The sequence below is a fragment of the Cotesia glomerata genome, linkage group LG1, assembly GCF_020080835.1.
Source record: "Cotesia glomerata isolate CgM1 linkage group LG1, MPM_Cglom_v2.3, whole genome shotgun sequence".
NCBI lineage: Eukaryota > Metazoa > Arthropoda > Insecta > Hymenoptera > Braconidae > Cotesia > Cotesia glomerata.
In genome coordinates, this window is record NC_058158.1 from 30748728 (window position 1) to 30756840 (window position 8113).

The following is an 8113-nucleotide window of genomic DNA, read 5'->3' on the forward strand; positions in this document are numbered from 1 at the left end:
TTTAGACTTAAAACAGATCAAAAATAATTTTAATAGTGGATCAAATACCGATAAAAATGTTTTTTAAAGTTCAAATACAGATCAATAAGTTCAAATGCAGATCATTTAGCTTAAAATCAGTTTAAATTTTTCGACCCGGGATAGAGTAGAAAAAAATTAAAGTTTTCTTTGATGTTATTGTTATTTTTGACACACATAATAATTATAATTTATTTTAAATAAAACGATTGTATGCATACAAAAGTAAAATAATAATAATAACGATAATATTAATAATGAGTTTAAGAAACCATATCTTGTTATAGTTGAGAACTTTTAACGAGCTTTTTAAAATTTGTTTGCTTATCCGTAATTCTTAAAGTTCTTCAACATCTTAAAAGTTTCTTACAAAGTATTTTATTGAAAACTTTAATTTTAAATAGCAAACAATGGGACCGAGAGAATTAATCATCGAAAGAATACGATCCTTTAATCATTTGTATTTTATATAAAAGAAGTTTGTCTTCATTTTTTGGAATAAATAGAGAAAAACTAAGTAAAATAAAACGTATTTTTTGCGGTTTTAATTTTTCTCAGTCTCTTTTAACTTTTCTATTTTTTTAGTGTATTCAATGACCCATTAAGATGTAAACTTGCTACAAAATAACGACAATACTTACGTTAATGAGTTGAAAGGAATGAATATCAATGTATATATAAATAAAAAGTTTAAATAGTTTTAATGAAACACTTAATACAAACTCGTTAAATTATATAAACTAACCAAAACTATACCACTCATTAGAGTGCTTTGACTTTTATAAAACCCCTTCTGTTTCGTATTACGATTCCTGTAAAATCAAGCTGAAGTAAACTTTAAAAAATGTATACTTCACGCAGATTTGCTTGTAGACTTAATGTCGAAATTCGATTTAAATCCTCTCGAAATACACTGTAACGATGAAATATTTACTTCTGACTTGATATTTTATTGAAACGGATTTCAAATATTCACATCAAATGTCAGATACTTAAATTAAAACTTAAATAACTTTGATAATACGATAATAATGTTCATATAATTTCATAAAAATAATCCCGGGTCAAAAAATTTAGTTTGTTTTATGATTAAGGTAAAAGCCTCAATATATGATCATATACTGGTACATGATCATATATTGGGGCTTTTATCTTAATAAAAATTTTTAATATTTTTCATTCAATTTAATTTTATTATGTGCATCTATTATTTATAAGAATTTAATTTGTTTTTGCCCGTACTATTCCCAATTCAGACCAATTTCAAATCATTTTTAATGTTATAATAAAATTTTTTTCTATTGTTTCAAGACCAAAATCAGACTTTTTTTGTCACAATCATTTAACTGGTTTTGATCGCATCAAGGTCAAAAACAGACCAAAACGTTGCATAATTTTTAGTCGGTTTTTGATCGCCTGTAGATCAAAAACAGACCTGTTACGAATTAGATAGTAATAATAATAATAAAAATAATAATAATAATATATTTATTTATTTATTATTATTTTATTCATGTCCTCGAAGATCCTCTACAGGGCACAGCTTTTCATTCTCTGAAATTGAAATAGTGACTATTCACTATTTCGTAGTGCAATGTATACCAAACGGTACTCTTTGCACTACCAAATAATGAATACCGCTCATTAAATGATGCGTGAAAGTATAAAATTTAACATTAATCTTGTCATCTTGTCAACATTTTAATCTTGTCGATGTATTCATATTGTGTTTAATATCGATAATTAGAAAACTCTAGATTTAGATCCATAATCAAACGATGAGAACTATTTTATATACGTATGTTAATACAAATTTATTAGTTATCACTGCAACTAATATTCGCAGTTACAAAATTTTTATAATCCATGAAATGTTAAGCTATGACAAATAAATATAACAGATGTAAGGTTATAATCGACGTTCAGTTCATAAAACAAGAGAGCGCATGAATATATTATAAATTAATTTATTTTTTCAAATAAATGCGACTTATAATTTTTAATGAGATACTTGTGAGTCCAAAAAATTATGTCACTATCTTAGTCGACTTTTGGCCTTCGAACATTTAGATTGAAAATTGTAGATCAAAAACAGTATAAGATTTCATATTGAATTTGAAAACAATACATAAAGTCCATCTACAAATTAACTAGACTAAAAACCGATCAAACTTTTAAAACTTTTTAGTCTCATTAGATTAGAAACAGCATAAAATATTCATAGCTACCAACGGCGGTCGTGCAGCGGTGGTGCGGCGGTCGAACGAAATTTATTATTTTTCCGTAAAAAATAATAATGTCATTTTTACTCGGGTTAAAACAGATCAAAAATAATTTGAATAGTAGATCAAATATAGATGAAAATGTTTTTAAAAGTTCAAATACAGATCAATAAGTTCAAATGCAGATCATTTAGCTTAAAATAAGTTTAAATTTTTCGACCCGGGAATGATTGATACTATTTTTACTGCTTAATAGAATGAGATTAAAAACTATGAATAATTTTCCGTATTATTATGACTAGTGATTCTAACAAGAGAAGTCATTTAAATGGTTTATTACTTTTGAATTTTGTACTTAAAAGTACTTGGTTCAAAAATTAATTAAATTAGGTATACAAGCAATTAGAAAAAATTTTAATAAATTACGAATGTCAAATATGTAAAATAATTATATCTAAAATTTACAGATGCCAAATTTTGAGGGCTTGGATCAGATAATACTCATGGGGATATTTAAGAGAACCAAAAAAATTAAATGAAAAAAAATCAACCTTTAAAGTATATTGAGTAAGAAATATATCAGAGTTAAAATAGTGTAGACATTAAATTGTAAATTTATGTCGATGTATGGATATATATTTAAAATACATGAACACACGTGTCCATTGATAAATTTGTGCATGCACAAATGGATAAGCACGGAATGTTACCAGGGTGTAACCTCGTTTGCGATCGTTCGGCGGAACCACGCTCGATCCAATAATTCTATGGCCTTTAGAGTATCCATGCACGCGTGTGTGTACATGGATGGTTACTTACTATTATATTATAGCAGAGAAGAGAATGCAAAACGCGACAAACTATCGGTACAAGTGAGCTTGCAATGTGACACTATTATAGCACTACCAATCGAGCTGGAGTCAGATCGTCACATCATCATCGTAATAATATACACTTTGCGGGAAAATTTATTGTTTATGTAAGCGTTCGCAGGCGAGCATACGCGCGAATGAATTATCACGCGAACAACTGGAAACTTCTCAAATTCCCATTACCCAAAGCAGTCGACTAGAAACCGATATAGATTGTGTGTTACACCAATGTCGATGATATAAATCTATAAACTGGGTCCTCTCGATGTACTACTTAAATATATATATATATACATGGAGAGACAAATAACTATATTAAGTACCTAAATAATTACCTGGAGAAATAATTTTTTGACTACAAGCAATTGCACTATTATGATTAAGCCAAGTACTTCAGAATATTTGTTTACTTTTATTGATAACAATAGATGAACAGAACAATGTTGAGGGTATTTTATAACGGACATACTAAAAAAAAATAAAGATTCAATAAATTTATGTAAATAAACTGAACTATGCCACCTCAGTGGTCTCAAATCGTTCGAATATTGAATATTGAGATGAAAAAAAAAGTGTCCCAAAAATAAAAATTCCGTACTCGAGAAAATAAGACAACACGGGAAAACAAAAATGAAAATTAAAGCGGACTCAAGCATAAAGCTGCTGACGCCCTTGCTCTTTTTCATTGTCGCGTCGATATTGAAATCAACGGGCGGAAAGGCTCGAAAAAAAGAAGTTAAATAAAAACTGAAGGAAAAGAAAAAGAGAAAGAAGAAAAGAAAAAAGTACAAAATAAAACAAAAGTTATTCAGTAGTAGCCAGGATTGCCACGATCAGTACCGCTCGCCAGAATATGGGCTAACGAAAGACCGGAGAGAATAAACGAGATGAAACCAAATGAGTTTGCCACGGTCTCGAGTGGATAATGAAAGGAGGAGTACGCAATAAGAGGAGTAGAGCCAGAGGGCTTGAGGACTCTGTCCACCGCACTCGGAGCTCGGAACTTGGAACATGAAAGATGGGACCATAGATTCAGTTCAACACAAATCTAGTACCAAATTCTCAACTCCGTCGGTGTAACTAGAGCTCATATTCACAGCACATATGTAATATACATTTACTATAGCTAAATATTGCATACTTACGTAAGACCATCTACTATACATGTACTATAACGAAGCAGTTTTAAATGATTTCTATTATACTCTGCACACTACAACACAGGATCCATGAGTCACGTCTACACGCGAAAAGTATTGATACTATTATACGGAGATTGCTGACTGGTCCGTTAAATTTTGTTCGAAATTACATCCAGTAACTTTGCGCCACACTGGCATACCAACATCTACCGTTGCTATTTAATTAATAGCTGCCAAGCGTTCGTTGTTTACGGAATTTCACCCCTGATTTTCATCCACCCAGTTAATTAGAAAATTATGGAAGTACCCACAGGAGAATGGGTGATGACGGCTGATGCTGACAATCCGGTTACATTCACATCCATTTATTTTGTTTATTTACTTAATTATTTTTTTCGTGCCCATAAAAGATCAGGAAAATAAAAAAGTTTTCACAATCACTCATTCTACAGTGAAAAATACTTGGGGATATTTTTATGTAATTAATATTGCAAATAACAGAAAAACAATTGAAAAAAATACTGTAAACTGTTCAAGTATAACTAATATTAATTTATCATTCATTTTACTGCTATATAATGATCAAAATTAATTTTCTATTAATATTAATATTGCTTTATTATTCGGTACATCAATAACACCATATTGCCTAGAAGTTTTATCAATAAACCACCATAATAATTGGCATCTAATTAATGTTTAATTATCACTTTATTTATTTTTAATTGTTGTAAATGAAGAAGTTTAGAATACCATCTTTAAAAAAGGTCATTTTTCTGGAAATTTACAACTAATAAAATTCAGAATAATAACAATATGTTCACTGCAAGTTTTAGAAAATAATTGTTATTTAAAGTTCCCTAATTTCACGAAATTTTCCAATTTTAAATGTAATTGTAATTTACATGTTATTTTGCTTTACTATACTACTAATGCTACTATAGACTCTCCTTAAATATCAATAATAAAAAACCTTTAGTGTGTCTGTTTATACAAAAAAAAAACGGTAAATTTGAATTATTAAAAACAATCGACTTTAAAATAGGACATTGCCGTGAATTGTTTACAAATGCATTAATTGGCAATGAAAATATGTCTGACCCAATGGTATAAACTTATCGAGATATTTCGCATCCAAATTAAAGCTATCAATATTCATACGTGTATTATTGATTAATATTATAATTAACATTGTCGATATTAAAGTTTAGGGTGTGTGTGTATAACATTTAAAGCCAATTGTCGATATTAAAGTTTACAATAAAGATAAAGATGTGCTACATAATTTTGACGTCACTACTCGGAGAGTTTCATATATTATAAGATTGCAAAGCACTAGAAGCTGAATAATAGCTTGAATCAATTAGCTCGAGACTAATTACGCTACTCGACGCAATTCTTGATGCTGGCTCGATAGGGCCGTGGGCGTTGCCTCGCGTCAGATGCGAGAAAATTATGAGCCCAACTTATATAAGAACTCACTCTACCTGAGCTAATTTTTTCAACTCAACCCTGAAATTTATACAAACACGTGTATCGCGCTTTAATACTCAACTTCGCACGTTATAATCATTAACAAAACAATAAAAAAATTAAAACAAAAAAAACGATTGGTAATTAAACAATAAATTTTTACTGGCAAATATCAAAAATAACTGACTGAGATTAATAAGTGACAGATTGTTTTTCATATTGATAGTAAGGGCTCTATTGTATTTTTGATCGCTATCGTGATTGATGAATTGAAAGCATCAAGAAATAAATATAAATATCAGCACAAATTATTTTTCATTTTGAAATGACATTTGAAATTTGCATTCTTTTCAAGAGCTGCCAATTTGAATAATCGCATTTGAATATTATTATAGCGATAATAATGAAATAATCAATAATCAATATTTATATATGTACTACTGAGAGTAAATATGTAACGATTAATTAAAAAATAGCATAATGTGATCTTTTGATTAAACAAGCGATGGTAAATAAATAAATACTAAAATACATATAAAATAATTCCATTTTAATATTAAATATCATGACATCATGAGCAATGAAACATTCAAATAATCAAATATATTTTAACGTAACGTAAATGTTAACTTAATTGCGTTATTATAATCTCCCTGACGAAAATTAAATTATTGAATTGGCAAACGAATTTTAATCATTTGTAAAATCATAAAAAAAAAGATTCTGTTACTTTCAATTGTAAATAAAGGGCTTTTTTATATAATCTAAATGCATTGAGACTTGAAATTCTACAGTCTATTTACTCGCTCGAAACAAGACAATTTCAGACTATAATGCAAATTAGCGGACAAAAACTAATCAGCCTGCTCCCAAGAGATTAAAACACAGATCGTTTTGGTTCGGTGTATTAGCTATCTCCGTTTCAGCTACGTCAGAATCGAATTTGTTTATCATAAACCTCAAAATAAATGACCAAGTTGCTAAATAAATTGATACATCCGATGTATATTTAAATTGTCTCTCGCTTTAACTGATGGCTGCAGACACTTAAACTCAAAGCTCCAATAAAAATCACTGTAAACTATATAGTCCGACAAATAATAAAGAAGTTCAATTATTGAAGTAAAATGCTAAAATATGAGCATTGAAATAAAAAAAAAATAAGAAAACGATTGACCCTAAAGGCCATCCCTGCAACTTCCCGCTAACTCCATACCTAAACGCTCAATATTCGAGCTCAAAAGTACAATTTCTGTGTTATTTTGAGTTCTCCGAGCTCAAAGAGATAGCTACTTTATGCTTTTGCGCTCATCGAGCTCAAAAGTCTGATAGAAGTTTGATAAAACACTATTTTTTGAATTTTCAAACCACAATAACTTTTGATTGAATGAACCGATTTTTACGTGGTTGGTGGCATTCGGCGTGGTTTTTTAAACTTAAGAGCGGAATAGTTTTTGGAATTTATCGGTGCAACCGTTTAGAAGTTATTAAAAAAAAAACGATTTTTTGAAAATTTTATTTTTGAGATTTCTCAAAATCTAGCGAACCGAATTGATTCAAATTTTCACGAAATTTAATGGCAATGATACTCTTTAGATTTCCACTTATTTCGATCCGATCGGTCAAGCCGTTCAAAAGTTATAAGAAGTTTACACACACACACACACACACACACACACACACACACACACACACACACACACACACACACACACACACACACACACATACATACATACATACATACAGCCGCACGGACACCATCGCGGGAATAGTCAGGGAAGCTTCCTGTGACCTTAAAACGTCGAGATCTGATGAAAACTCAATTTTCGCAAAACGGGGTGAAACCAATAACTTCCCGAATTTCGAAAATCTTCGATTTTCTTAGCGGGAAGTTTAAAATATCACATTAAAAAAAAGTTGAATAAATATTGCAGAAACGAAACTATCTAAGACTAACTACCTCAAATATTAAAAAAAAAAATACGAACCATCTAAATGGACGATAGCTATCTGCTTAAAAATTAAGATTCAATACATAATAAAATATCGTAAAGCTGTGAATTTGATAGACTAAATAAATAAAAATCTATTTGCATTTCAAGAGTTCTTTCGAGTTTATATAACTCAATAGCTTTTCAGCTAGTGCCTCATACGAAAAATTCAGCGCTTTAATCTCTACTTTATATATAAAACCCAAAATACTTCAATATAGTGCAGACATAAATTCTATCAATGTTAAAAGAGAGTGATGAAAAAGAAAAAGAAAACCGAAATAAGAATACAAATAGGAAAATAACTCGAAATAATATGAAACGCGTTAAAAAAAGCATTCCCAGTCTCAAGTCGCATACGAGTATGAGTTTTTACTATTTAACATTAAGTT